The sequence below is a fragment of the Chiloscyllium punctatum genome, chromosome 7 (genome assembly GCF_047496795.1).
Source record: "Chiloscyllium punctatum isolate Juve2018m chromosome 7, sChiPun1.3, whole genome shotgun sequence".
Lineage (NCBI taxonomy): Eukaryota > Metazoa > Chordata > Chondrichthyes > Orectolobiformes > Hemiscylliidae > Chiloscyllium > Chiloscyllium punctatum.
The window spans coordinates 49,401,383-49,415,741 of NC_092745.1; positions in this window are offsets into that span (position 1 = coordinate 49,401,383).

Consider the following 14,359-nt stretch of genomic DNA (forward strand, 5'->3'; position numbering starts at 1 on the left):
CATACCAAGGTGTAGGCTGCTCTCTGGAGGTGAACATAGAAGATCTGGGCACAATTTGAAGCAGAGAGGTATTTTCCCTGTGCCCAATCAACACGCACTCATCAGCCTGCAATGTGAAATTCACTGTAAGTCTTATGGTACTTTGCATCTCACTCACTGTCAACTCAGTATCACTGTATGTGTTTTATTGCTAGTTTTATCAGTCCCTATATAAAATGGAAAACAATTATTTCCTCAGCTCGACTAGGCTCTAGGCACTGCTTGCACTGTGCATTTGAATGTTATCTATAGCTTTCATTAGCTTCAGTTGTAAGGGAGGGTCACTGGACTCGGAACATTAACCCTGACTTCTCTTCACAGATGCTGCCAGACCTGCTGAGCTTTTCCAGCAACTTCTCTTCTTGTCTACAGAATATTACATTGATTCTTCTGGATTAGTAACCTATTGGCATTAACGTGACACCAACATCTCCCATCTCAGTTACAATCTCAGTTCAATTCACCCACACACCTCCCTCTTGCTTTAAAATGCTACTCTTCGATTAAGCTCTTGTCACCTTGCTTTCTTTGGTTCTATGTGTTGTTATCTGATTGGACTCTATCGAAGGATCATGAGATGCTTCACCACATCAAAGGAGCTATAGGAAAATGTTCATCTTCAAAGAACACACCAATCACAGCACCTGATTGGCTGTAAAGCACTTTGGGAAATCCTGGGGTTGAGAAAAGTGCCATGTAACTTCTTCCATTGCTAAAAGTATTTGGAGTTACATGACCCTTTAATTGCCTCAGGTCATCTCACTGGAGTCTCTGACAAAGCTGTAGTAGCAAAGCAGACACTCTGCTCCGATTATGAGTATCTCATGAGGCGTGGTCCAAATGAAATAAAAGAGTTTCTTCAGTACAAAAGGCAGTTACATGTACTTTGACAGTGCAGCACTACATCAGAAACAAAACCAGACAGTGCAAAAAAAAATTAATGGTGAACAATTTTATTTTGTTTTGTAAGAAGACCTTTCGAAATTGAAATGTAAAGCTCGGCAAATCAGACAAGGAATATTGCACTATCAATGCCAGTCTCTAACAACAGCACAAGCAAACCAGCTTGCTGCCAAGAGCTGGCATTATCCAATGTGTCTACAATTCTGCAGTTTCAATGTGTTCTGTAACATCACCTTTTCAGAACGTGGGCTGAATCGCAAAGCAATTGGTGTCTTGAGAAATTCTGTTAAATATTGACTGTGAGCAAGCTGTCAGCATTCATTGTCATAGTATCTGATGTGGGAAGTGGAGGCTCTTCAAATTATAAAAAATTACTTGCCTCAACCTATAAAAATTCAAGAACAAGGCTTTTGACCCTGTTGTAATATATCTGTTTGAAAATGAATAAAATGTACTAACATGCTGTGATGGGCTCACACTCAATCTTAATATTAAAGTTATTCAGTAAAATTAGTACAGCATAGTTAGAACATGCAATCACTGATTGTTGAAGGGATGACTTCTTTGTGCTCTGATAGTGTGCCAAATTGCTTGGCATAATGTATAAGCATTACATATTCTAGACAACCCATGGAATGCACAATCATGTGCTGATCACTGCTATGCTACTCCTTGTTTATGTGGATGTCAATCACTTCTTAACTCGTTAACAATTGTAGTTTTGCCATACGTCGAACAGCAGCGGATATCACACCTCTACAAGGGATGTCACCACAACATCCTTCAAGCATCTCCACTTGTGTTATTGTATCGAACACCCACGTTCCTCACCAGAAATCTATCGCCTACTAACTTCCTTAATATCTTCAGATTAATTGCACCTTACAAAGTTCACAATCCCCACTAGAGACAAGTCTCCACATCACACTTCTGAACATCCTCATGGAAGCACATGCCATAACTCCTCCAATCCCCACCAAAGGTCTGCTCATTTGCAACTAAGCCTCATTAACAACAGAGGGGGAGATGTTCTTTCTGAGGGGAGTTGGATAAAAAAAAGAAGTGTCATTATAGAATCAGTAAGTTCTTCAGAGAGAGGTGGGCACTGCAGGGTGTGGAGTGCTTTGTTTCCCCTGCCAACTCTATTCTGATTTAACCTCTGCTCTCCCCTTCACTTTTTCATTCACGCAGGTTTTGCCCTTAAGGAACGAGGTACTGCTTGTCACTGGCTACACCGGTTATTTTTCTTCATGGTGCTGGAACACAAATAAAGTATTTTAAATAAAAAAATAGAATCAACAAGTTATAGAATGATTACACCACTGAAGGTCATTCAGCCTATCGAGCTTGTACTGAGTCTTTGCAAGAGCAGTCACAGCTGTTTCATTCCTCTGTCTTTTCCACATAGAAAATTGTCTCTTTTCAAACATTTATCCAAACCCATGATCGAATTTGCTTCCACCATGAATTTGCTGGCACCACACTCTGAGGCAGCACAGCCTCAAACACTCAGTACACAAAATTGGTTTCTTAACATTGCAGGAGAAAGTGAGGACTGCAGATGCTGGAGATCAGAGCTGAAAATGTGTTACTGGAAAAGCACAGCAGGTCAGGCAGCATCCAAGGAGCAGGAGAATCGACGCTTCGGGCATGAGCCCTTCTTCAGGAATGAGGAAAGTGTGTCCAGCAGGCTAAGATAAAAGGTGGGGAGGAGGGACTTGGGGGAGGGGCATTGGAAATGCGATAGGTGGAAGGAGGTTAAGGTGAGGGTGATAGGCCAGAGTGGGGGTGGGGGTGGAGAGATCAGGAAGAAGATTGCAGGTTAGGAAGGTAGTGCTGAGTTCAAGGGTTGGGACTGAGACAAGGTGGGGGGAGATGAAATGAGGAAACCGGAGAAATCTGAGTTCATCCCTTGTGATTGGAGGGTTCCTAGCAGGAAGATGAGGTGGTCTACCTCCAGCCGTCGTGTTGCAATGGTCTGGCGATGGAGGAGTCCAAGGACCTGCATGTCCTTGGTGGAGGGGGAGGGGGAGTTGAAGTGTTGAGCTATGGGGTGGTTGGGTTGGTTGGTCCGGGTGTCCCAGAGGTGTTCTCTGAAACATTCCGCAAGTGGGCGGCCTGTCTCCCCAATATAGAGGAGGCCACATTGGGTGCAGCAGATGCAGGAAATGATGTGTGTGGAGGTGCAGGTGAATTTGTGGCGGATATGGAAGGATCCCTTGGAGCCTTGGAGGGAAGTAAGGGGGGAGGTGTGGGCGCAAGTTTTGCATTTCTTGCGGTTGCAGGGGAAGGTGCCGGGAGTGGAGGTTGGGTTGGTGGGGGGTGTCGACCTGATGAGGGAGTCACGAAGGGAGTGGTCTTTTCGGAATGCTGATAAGGGAGGGGAGGGAAATATATCCCTGGTGGTGGGGTCCGTTTGGAGGTGGCAGAAATGACGACGGATGATACGATGTATATGGACCTTAGTCCAAGAACGCCCCACCTACGTATGGGACACCACCCATGCCCTCCACATCCTCCATGATTTTCGCTTCCCCAGTCCCCAACGCCTTATCTTCACCATGGACATCCAGTCCCTGTCCACCTCCATCCCCCATCACGAAGGACTCAAAGCCCTCCGCTTCTTCCTTTCCCGCCGTACCAACCAGGAGTCTTCCACTGACACCCTCCTTCGACTGACTGAACTGGTCCTCACTCTGAACAACTTCTCTTTCCAATCCTCCCACTTTCTCCAAACCAAAGGAGTAGCCATGGGCACCCACATGGGCCCCAGCTATGCCTGCCTCTTCGTAGGATATGTGGAACAGTCCATCGTCCGCAGCTACACTGGCACCACCTCCCACCTTTTCCTCCGCTACATCGATGACTGTATCGGCGCTACCTTGTGCTCCCACAAGGAGGTTGAACAGTTCATCCACTTTACTAATACCTTCCACCCCAACCTCAAATTCATCTGGACCGTCTCAGACTCCTCCCTCCCCTTCCTAGACCTCTCCATTTCTATCTCGGACAACCGAATCAACACGGACATTTACTATAAACCGACCGACTTCCACAGCTACCTAGACTATACCTCCTCCCACCCTGCTCCCTGTAAAAATGCCATCCCATATTCCCAATTCCTTCGTCTCCATTGCATCTGCTCCCAGGAGGACCAGTTCTACTACTGAACAACCCAGATGGCCTCCTTCTTCAAGGACCGCAATCTCCCCCCAGACGTGATTGACGATGCTCTCTACTGCATCTCCTCCACTTTCTGCTCCTCCGTCCTTGAGCCCCGCCCCTCCAATTGGCACCAGGACAGAACCCCACTGGTCCTCACCTACCACCCCACCAAACTCCAGATACATCGTATCATCCGTCATCATTTCCGCCACCTCCAAATGGACCCCACCACCAGGGATATATTTCCCTCCCCTCCCTTATCAGTGTTCCGAAAAGACCACTCCCTCCGTGACTCCCTCGTCAGGTCCACACCTTCCACCAAACCAACCTCCACTCCCGACACCTTCCCCTGCAACCGCAAGAAATGCAAAACCTGCGCCCACACCTCCCCCCTCACATCCCTCCAAGGCCCCAAGGGATCCTTCCATATCCGCCACAAACTCACCTGCACCTCCACACACATCATTTACTGCATCTGCTGCACCCGATGTGGCCTCCTCTACATTGGGGAGACAGGCCACCCACTTGCGGAACATTTCAGAGAACACCTCTGGGAAACCCGGACCAACCAACCCAACAACCCCGTGGCTCAACACTTCAACTCCCCCTCCTCCTCCACCAAGGACATGCAGGTCCTTGGACTCCTCCATCACCAGACCATAGCAACACGATGGCTGGAGGAAGAGCGCCTCATCCTCCGCCTAGGAACCCTCCAACCACAAGGGATGAACTCAGATTTCTCCAGTTTCCTCATTTCCCCTCCCCCCATCTTGTCTCAGTCCCAACCCTCGAACTCAGCATCACCTTCCTAACCTGCGATCTTCTTCCTGATCTCTTCGCCCCCACCCCCACTCTGGCCTATCACCCTCACCTTAACCTCCTTCCACCTATAGCATTTCCAACACTCCTTCCCCAAGTCCCTCCTCCCTACCTTTTATCTTAGCCTGTTTGGCACACCCTCCTCATTCCTGAAGAAGGGCTCATGCCCAAAACATCGATTCTCCTGCTCCTTGGATGCTGCCTGACCTGCTGTGCTTTTCCAGCAACACATTTTCAGCTTCTTCACATTGCATGCTGGTTCTTTTGCCAAACAAAACTGGACAGCCATTGAAACAATTTTTCTCTATTTGTTCTGTCCAGATCTCTTGTGATATTAAATACCCCATATCAAATCTCCTCTTGATCTTTTCTCTTCAGAGAAAAAGGAACTCCAGCTTCTCCAATCTATCTGTGGAACTGAAATCCCCCATCCTCAATGCCACTCTTAAAAATCTTTCTTACACTCTCTAATACCCAAAGTATGGTTTCAAGAGTTGGACTCAATAATTCAGTTGATGATGAAACACTCTTATAAAGGTTCATCAGAACTCAATGCTCTGATAGTCAAGGCCTTAAAAGTCCAGAATCCTGTTTGGCTTTTTAATGACTTTCCTAGTTAAGTTATATTATACCTCCTCATTTATTTTGTCAAGTTCTCTCATTTCACATTTCTCTGCACAATGATCTGTCTGTGCCACATATCTGCTGCAACAACCAGTCCCTGAATAAGGCTTCCCACTTTGTTATAGTTCTGAGCCAAAGGATTCTGGGTAATCCAAGATGGAGGACGCAAAAGATTTCTGGCTGTAACAGACTGCTCCTATTTTGAGGTATTTTAGGTATTGGAGGTGATTTCCTCAAATTGCAGGAGCAGCAATTACTGTTTTATATGTTGTTGCATTGGCTTGGAACTTTGGAAAAACAATAGTCAAAGCAACAACACTTTGAAAAGGGAGAGGAAACGACAAAGGCAGCACATAGTGAGGTCTGTGCAGGAGAGAGAGAGAGAGAGAGGGGAAGAATAAGAAAAAGAAACCCACTCTGCTAACTGACACAGCAGTGAACCTGCATAGTTACTGCCTTTGTTGTTTGAATTCATATATCGTTGGACATTGAAGTGCTTCTTGGAAAACTAGCAAACAGTGAACTTCACAACTAATCTTGGAGGAATCTGTTTGGGAGAGGTCACAGCACAGAGACAGATAAGTGACTATTTTTAAGTGTGGCCTACAGCAAGTCTGCAGTAGTGAGCAGGGTGGGTTCTCCCTTGATTGCATGTTTTATTGAGACATGTCTCTTGATTAAACTTAAAAATACAACCCATAAATATTAAGTTAGCCTGGAGCAGCATTTTGTAGAGGAATAAGACAGTGCTATTTTCTGGGCCTGTAGATGGGGAGAAGCAAAAATCACCTTTAGCAGAGTGGATATGTGCTTCTTGTCAGATGGGAGTTTAGGGAGAATTTATATGTTACTGAGGATTATATGTACAATAAATGCCGTTGGTTGTGAATCTTGTCAGATTGAAAGAATTGATTGGAGAGACAGTTAGAGGCAATGAGGAATTTACAAGAGCAAGGGATGTGATGGATGGCAGCTATAGGAAGAGGGAAAAGTTGCATATTAAATTATATAGATGGGTTAACTCCAGGAAAGTTAAGAGATGTAGGAAGGTAGTGTAGGATTCTTCTGTGGCTATCCCCATTTCAAACAAGTATGCTGTGTTGGAAAATGTAGGGGGTGATGGATTCTCAGGGGAATGTAGCATGAACAGCCAGATGTTTGGTATCGAGACTGGCTCTAATATAATGAGGGGTACATTGGGTTCCAAGAGATCAACTGTGTTAAGGGACTCTCTAGTCCGAGGCACAGACAGACGTTTCTGTGTCCAGCAGCGAAAAATCAGAATGGTGTGCTGCCTCCCTGGTGGCAGGATCAAGGATGTCTCAAAGATGGTGCAAAATGTTATCAAACGGAAGATGGACTAGCAGGAAGTTATTGTACACATTGGAACCAATAATGCAGGAAGGCAAAAGGATGAGATTCTGAAGGGAGGTTACAGCGAGTTAGGCAGGAATTTAAAAAGGAGGTGCTTGAGAGTAATAATATCTGGATTACTTCCACTGTTGCGAGCTCATGAGGGTGGGAATAGGATGATAGAGCAGATGAATGCATGGCTGAGGAGCTGATGTATGAGAGAAGGATTCACATTTTTGGATGATTGGAATCTCTTCTGGGGTAGAAGTGACCTATATAAGAAGGACAGATTACACCTGAATTGGAAGATTGGGAGATTGGCTATAGCTGGTCGGGAGGATTTAAACTAGTTAGGTGGCAGGCTGGGACCTAGGGAAATAGTGAGGAAAGAGGTCAATCTGAGACTGGTACAGTTGAGAAAAGAAGTGAGTCAAACAGTCAGGGCAGGCAGGGACAAAGCAGAGAACAAGTTGGGACTAATAAATTAAACTGCATTTATTTCAATGCAAGGGGCCTAGCAGGGAAGGCAGATGAACTCAAGGCATGGTTAGGAACATGGGGCTGGAATATCATAGCAATTACAGAAATGTGGCTCAGGGATGGACAGGACTGGCAGCTTAATGCTCCAGGATACAAATGCTACAGGAAGGACAGAAAGGGAGGCAAGAGAGGAGGGAGAGTAGTGTTCTTGATAAGGGATAGCATTACAGCTGGGCTGAGGGAGGATATTCCTGGAAATACATCCAGGGAAGTTATTTGGGTGGAACTGGGAAATAAGAAAGGGATGATCACCTTATTAGGTTTGTATTATAGACCTCCTAGCAGTCAGAGGGAAATTGAGAAACGAATTTGTAAGGAGATCTCAGTTATCTGTAAGAATAATAGAGTGGTTATGATAGAGGATTTTAACTTACCAAACATAGACTGGGATTGCCATAGTGTTTAGATGGACAGGAAATTATGGAGTGGGTACAAGAAAATTTTCTGATTCAGTATGTGGATGTACCTAATAGAGAAGGTGCAAAACGTGACCCACTCTTGGGAAATAAGGCAGGGCAGGTGACTGAGGTGTCAGTGGGGGAACACTTTGGGACCAGCAACCATAATTCTATTAGTTTTAAAATAGTGATGGAAAAGGATAGGCCAGATCTAAAAGTTGAAGTTCTAAATTGGAGGAAGGTTAATTTTGACGGTATTCGGCAAGAACTTTCAAAAGCTGATTGGGGGCAGATGTTCACAGGTAAAGGGATGGCTGGAAAATTGGAAGCCTTAGAAATGAGATAACGAGAGTCCAGAGACAGTATATTCCTGTCAGGGTGAAAGGAGAGGCTGGTAGGTGTAAGCAATGTGGGATGCCTAAGAAATTGAGTGTTTGGTTAAGAAAAATGAAAGAAGCATATGTCAGATATACGCAAGATAGATCAAATGAATCCTTAGAAGAGTATAAATGCAGTAGGAGTATACATAAAAGGGAAATCAGGAGGGCAAAAAGGGGACATGAGATAGCTTTGGCAAATAGAGTTAAGGAGAATTCAAAAGGTTTTTACAAATAGATTAAGGACAAAGGGGTAACAAAGGAGAGAATAGCACCCCTCAAGGTGGCCTTTGTGTGACCCGCAGGAGATGGGAGAGATACTGAACGTGTATTTTGCATCAGTGTTTACTGTGGAAAAGGACATGGAAGTTATAGAATGTAGGGAAATAGACGGTTATATCTTGAAATTGTCCATATTACAGAAGAGGAGATACTGGATGCTTTGAAATACATAAAAGTGGATAAACCCCAGAATCTGATCAGGTGTACCTGAGAACACTGTGGGAAGCTAGGGAAGTGATTGCTGGGCCTCTTGCTGAGATATTTGTGTCATCAATAATCACAGGTGAGATACCAGAAGACTGGAGGTTGGCTAACGTGGTGCTACTGTTAAAGAAGGGTGGTAAGGACAAGCCAGGGAACTATAGACCAGTGAGCCTGATGTCGGTGGTGGGCAAGTTGTTGGACGGAATTCTGAGGGACAGGATGTACATGTATTTGGAAAGGCAAGGACTGATTAGGGATAGTCAACATGGCTTTGTGCGTGGGAAATCATGTCTCACAAACTTGATTGAGTCTTTTGAAGTAATAATGAAGAGGATTGATGAGGGCAGAGTGGTGGACGTGATCTATATGGACTTCAGTAAGGTGCTCGACAAGGTTCCCCATGGGAGATTGGTTAGCAAGGTTAGATCTCATGTAATACTGGGAGAACTGGCCATTTGGATATAGAACTGGCTCAAAGGCAGAAGACAGAGGGTGGTGGTGGAGGGTTGTTTTTCAGACTGGAGGCCTGTGACCAGTGGAGTGCCACAAGGATCGGTGCTGGGTCCACTACTTTTCATCATTTAGATAAATGATTTGGATGTGAGCATAAGAGGTACAGTTAGTAAGTTTGCAGATGACATCAAAATTGGAGGTGTAGTGGACAGCGTAGAGGGTTACCTTACAGTACAATGGGATATTGATCAGATGGGCCAATGGGCTGAGAAGTGGCAGATGGAGTTTAATTTAGATAAATGTGAGGTGCTGAATTTTGGGAAAGCAAATTTTAGCAGGACTTATACACAATGATAAGGTTCTAGGGAGTATTGCTGAACAAAGAGCATTGGGAGTGCAGGTTCATAGCTCCTTGAAAGTGGAGTTGCAGGTAGATAGAATAGTGAAGGAGCCATTTGGTATGCTTTCCTTAATTCATCAGAGTATTGAGTATAGGGCTTGGGAGGTCATGTTGTGGCTATACAAGACATTGGTTAGACCACTTTTGGAACATTGCATGAAAATCTGGTCTCCTTTCTATTGGAAGGTTATTGTGAAACTTGAAAACGTTCAGAAGAGATTTACAAGGAGTTTGCTAGGGTTGGAGGATTTGAGCTATAGGGAGAGGTTGAATAAGCTGGGACTGTCTTCCCTGGAGCATTGGAGGCTGAGGGGTGGCTTTATAAATATTTATAAAATCATGAAGGGCATGGATAGGATAATCTGACAGTCTTTCCCCTGGACTGGGGGAGTCCAGAACTAGAGGGCATAGGTTTAGGGTGAGAGGGGAAAGATATGAAAGAGACCTGAGGGACATGTTTTTCATGCAGAGGGTTGTACATGCATGGAATGAACTGTCAGAGGAAATGATGGAGGCTGGTAAAATTGCAATATTTAAAAGGCATCTGGATAGGTATATGAATAGGAAGGGCTTAGAGGGATATTGGCCAGGTGCTTGCAAGTGGGACTAGATTGGGTTTGGATATCTGGACAGCATGGACAAGTTGGACAGAAGGGTCTGTTTCTGTGCTGTACATCTCCATGTCTTTGCAACTCTAAATCAGCACCAAATTATTATGCTGCTGTGTATGGTGGGATGAATCAGCTCTCCAAAGTTTGTTACACAATTTTAATTTCCCTTTTGGATATCTTTCTCTCAGATCAAAAAAAAGGGTTTCTAATGCAACCAGTTAAATCAAGCTTTCTTAAGTTAGCAAAAGAGTGAGTCTATCAGTTACCAACTGTGAAAAGAAACAGTAAATATAAACAATATAAATGCACAAAAGTTAAGAACTAGAAGTGAGCCCCAAATATGTTAAAAGTTAAAAAAAATACTGATCAGTTGCCGAGGCATTCATAAAGAGTGGATAGTTGATTGTTGCAGCCATTACAGTGGTTGTTAGTGGTAGGATTGACTGTTAATTTCAAGATTTTGTCTTTCCAGCCTTAATCCTAGTTCATCCTTGTTCCTTTCAACAGTGGCTCGCTGGTAGAACTCAGAGTACACAAGGTTATTCCCTCCCTTTACCTGCATTGCAGGGTTGTTTCATGGCTGTTCTCAAAGCTATGACCATGACAGCACACTGGCTTACAGACTAGGACATCAGATCACTAACACACACACAGATTAGGTTTGATGATTGCTTTTAACTCCGTTATTTGTATGACTCTAAAAGAGTGAATTACAAACATGTCTCCAGGACGTGATCTCCTGTTAAGAGAGGGTTGGGGTAATCAGCCTCTCAATAACTCTTGCTTTTTAGTGTTTCAATTTGACCTTTTCCCTGACTCTGTAAAGATGTGACATTTCAGAGTTCATCTCCAGGCAGCCAATCAATATATATTTGCAGTAATTTCAGCTGTATTTACATTCTTTAAAAAAAAACATTCTGCAACTAAAAATTCAGTATGTCCAATGGTGATCTGGGGCTATGGTGGGAAATATTGCTCACTATCAATCTCTCTGGCTTCTTGAAGTTTACCACTGTCGTCCTCACATTATATAATTCCTCCATGTTTTATGTCATATTTAAAGTGAGAAACTATGCCCTACACACCCACATCTAAGTTGTTTATATATATGAAGAAAAATGATGTTCCTGATACCAACTCCTGGGGTACCATCACTGTATGCAGTCTTCCGATCCAAAACAAAATTACCATTACTCTGCTTCCTGTCTCTCTGTTAAGTTTGTACCTTTGATTGGGATTAGCGCACTTTTAGTGAGAGTTATGTTAGTGCAGAATCGATGGGCTAAAGGGCCTTTTCTGTGCTGTTTGAATCCATGAATCTTTGTTGTCATTGTCTCTTTCATTCCATGGGTTTGAAGTCTAATTACAGTATAGAAATCAGCCAATAAAAAGATACTATTGAATAATTCAATACATTTGCCCTATTTTACTATTTCACAAAAATAATAGTATCTGCTCTCGATGTTATCATAGGGTTCTCTACTTATGTTCTTGCCAGCCTGTGATTCTCCCATAATCATTTCCAAAGTGAGAATGATCAGAGTGTGGAGCCGAAGATTAGACTGTGTGTCGTGACATTGTCAGTATGTTTTTAAAGAGTTCTCCTGCTTTTACTTGTTCTTTACAAATCATGTACAGAACTCACAACCTTAATTCTCTGTGTGAAAATATTTATTTCATTCACCAGCATTTGAAACAAATGTTCATGACCCATGTATATTCACTGCTGCTAGCTACCAATCTGTTCATTGAGTAGGCTGTGAGCAGGAATCAATGCTGATTGAAGATATGAGTGGGGGGAATACATTGATGCAATGCAATGCAACAGAATCTCTTCAGTAAACAACTATTGAATTTTTAGAATTAATTCACGCAATGAGGGCATTACTGGCTAGGTTGGCATTTATTACCCATCCCAGAGGGAAGAGCTAACCATTGTGGGTCTGCATTCACATGTCATCCAGATGAGTCAGGATGTCAGCTTCCTTCCCTAAGGAACAGTAATGAAACTAACAATGGATTCATGGTCATCATTAGACTTTTAATTCCAGATTTTTATTGAGTTCAAATTCTATCTGCCTTGGCAGATTCAACCTGGGTTCCTAGAACATTACCCAGCACTCTGGGTTAACAGTCTGCCACTATTGCAATGCTGGGTCATTGCCTCCACATTGATGTCACGCTCTGTGTTCTGCAATTGGATCTGCAAAGCAATTGCCATTCATGACATTACAGGTTAACTTTGGTGTTTGAGAAGTATGGCATCACCAGCCTCCTGTTGTGCCAGTTTTCACCATGAATGACTTGAATTAAACTATTTTGATTGGTGGCCACATAGTTCGACAAAAGAAGGCAAGCTAACTTTGAATTTTATCACCCATAAGGCTGTAAGAAATAGGAACAGGAGTAAGCCATTCAGCCTCCCGAACCTCCTCCATTATTCAAAGGATCATGGCTGATCCAACATTTTTCATGTCCACTTTCCTGCCTTTTTCCCATAACACTTGATTCCCCAAATGATCAAGAATCTATGTATCTAATTCAGCCTTAAATATACACAAGGATTCTGCCCCCACAGCTCTCTGTGTCAAGGAGTTCCTTCTCAACTTAGTCTTAAAGTGGAACTGCTTTGTTCTGAGACTCTGCCCCCTGATCGTGGACTCTCCCATGAGAGGGAAATGAAGCAAACATTCTCTCACCGTTTACCCCATCAAGCCCTATAAGGCTCCTATATTTTTCAATGAGATCACCTCCAATGAGTCCGGTCACAATCTGTTTAATCTTTGCTCATTAGGCAAATCTGTCATACCAGAAATTATCCTTTGTGAATATTCTTTGAACTGCTTCCAATGAAATAATATCTTTTCTTAAAAAAAAGAGGGGGCAAAACTGCACATATATGGCCTTACCAGTACAGTTGCAGTCAGAGAAGTGTTTAGTGACAAGTTCATGTAGGTGTTGCCAATAATGTGCTTCCTTCATGTTTACACCTTCTGAAGCATCCATACAATTAGCAAATCACCAAGAAAGCTCTTTCAGGCTGAGGTGCCAGACATTATTAAAGAATCTCTTGTCAGGAGCTGTTAGTTTGATTGCACACTGTAAGATGACTGGAAATTAGCAGCAACATAAATTGGTTAGTGTGCCCTTGACATTGAATACATCTAGCTCTTATTCCAGTTGCAATCAATAATATTTGGAAAGGCAGTGAAATATTTACGACTTGGGGTTTGGCTAAGGCTGCAGAGTACAAATTATTGAGTTCAAAAGAACAATCCAAAAGGAAGTCTGGTCGCTTGACTAAAAGGTTAGGAATACATCACCAACCTTAAGTCTTGCAGTAAAGCACAGTCAGAGGGATGGCAAAAGTATATTAAAAGTCAGTCCCCAGGAGTGAAACATGAATTATAGAGTTCCAGCAACCTGGGAAATAATCTTCTGTTGGGGTGAAAATAGCTTAGAAGACAGTCTGTCTATACACCAAGTGCAAAAAGTTAATGTAAACATTTCCGAGGTCTATATGATTTATATGGTGTTTCCAGCCATCATTTACCTATTCCAGTTTGGTCTTTTCAATAAATTTCACTATGTCCATTTTGTCTGTCTTTACTCAGCTATATTGCATCTACCTTCATTGGGGCAATGTTGCTAAGCTGTAGTGAAACGAACAGAGTGTATGGAGTCCACTGCTAAAGGGATCTTTTCAGAACCCTGCCACTTAAGGGATGGAAGTGGTCATAAATAAATGGTGTTGTGATATCTAAAACTTTCATGTGACACTGGATTCTCTTCCAGAAAACTTGCACCATGATTCGACAAACATGGATGGCATGCAAAAGCAGATAAACAGCTTTCTCAGCTTCAAATTCTGACTCTTTAACAACTCACAAAGCCTTGTAAACAGGACTATTATAACTTGGCTCACTTAACTTGCTTCTTTTCTTCATGTCCACTGTGAATTGCAGTTCTCCCGAAGCAGAAATGTTGCTTTAGGATCAAAAATTATACGAGCAGCCTAAGGTGCTGTGTAATATTAACTATTGCTCTACCACTGAGATACCACACACCAGAAATATCATAAGCTTGCATGCTTGTGTTCTAATCTGTACAGAAACATTACAAGGTCAGCCTGTACAAGTCAGCTGAAAATGCAAATCAAGTTTATATATTCATGAGTATTACATAAAGTCA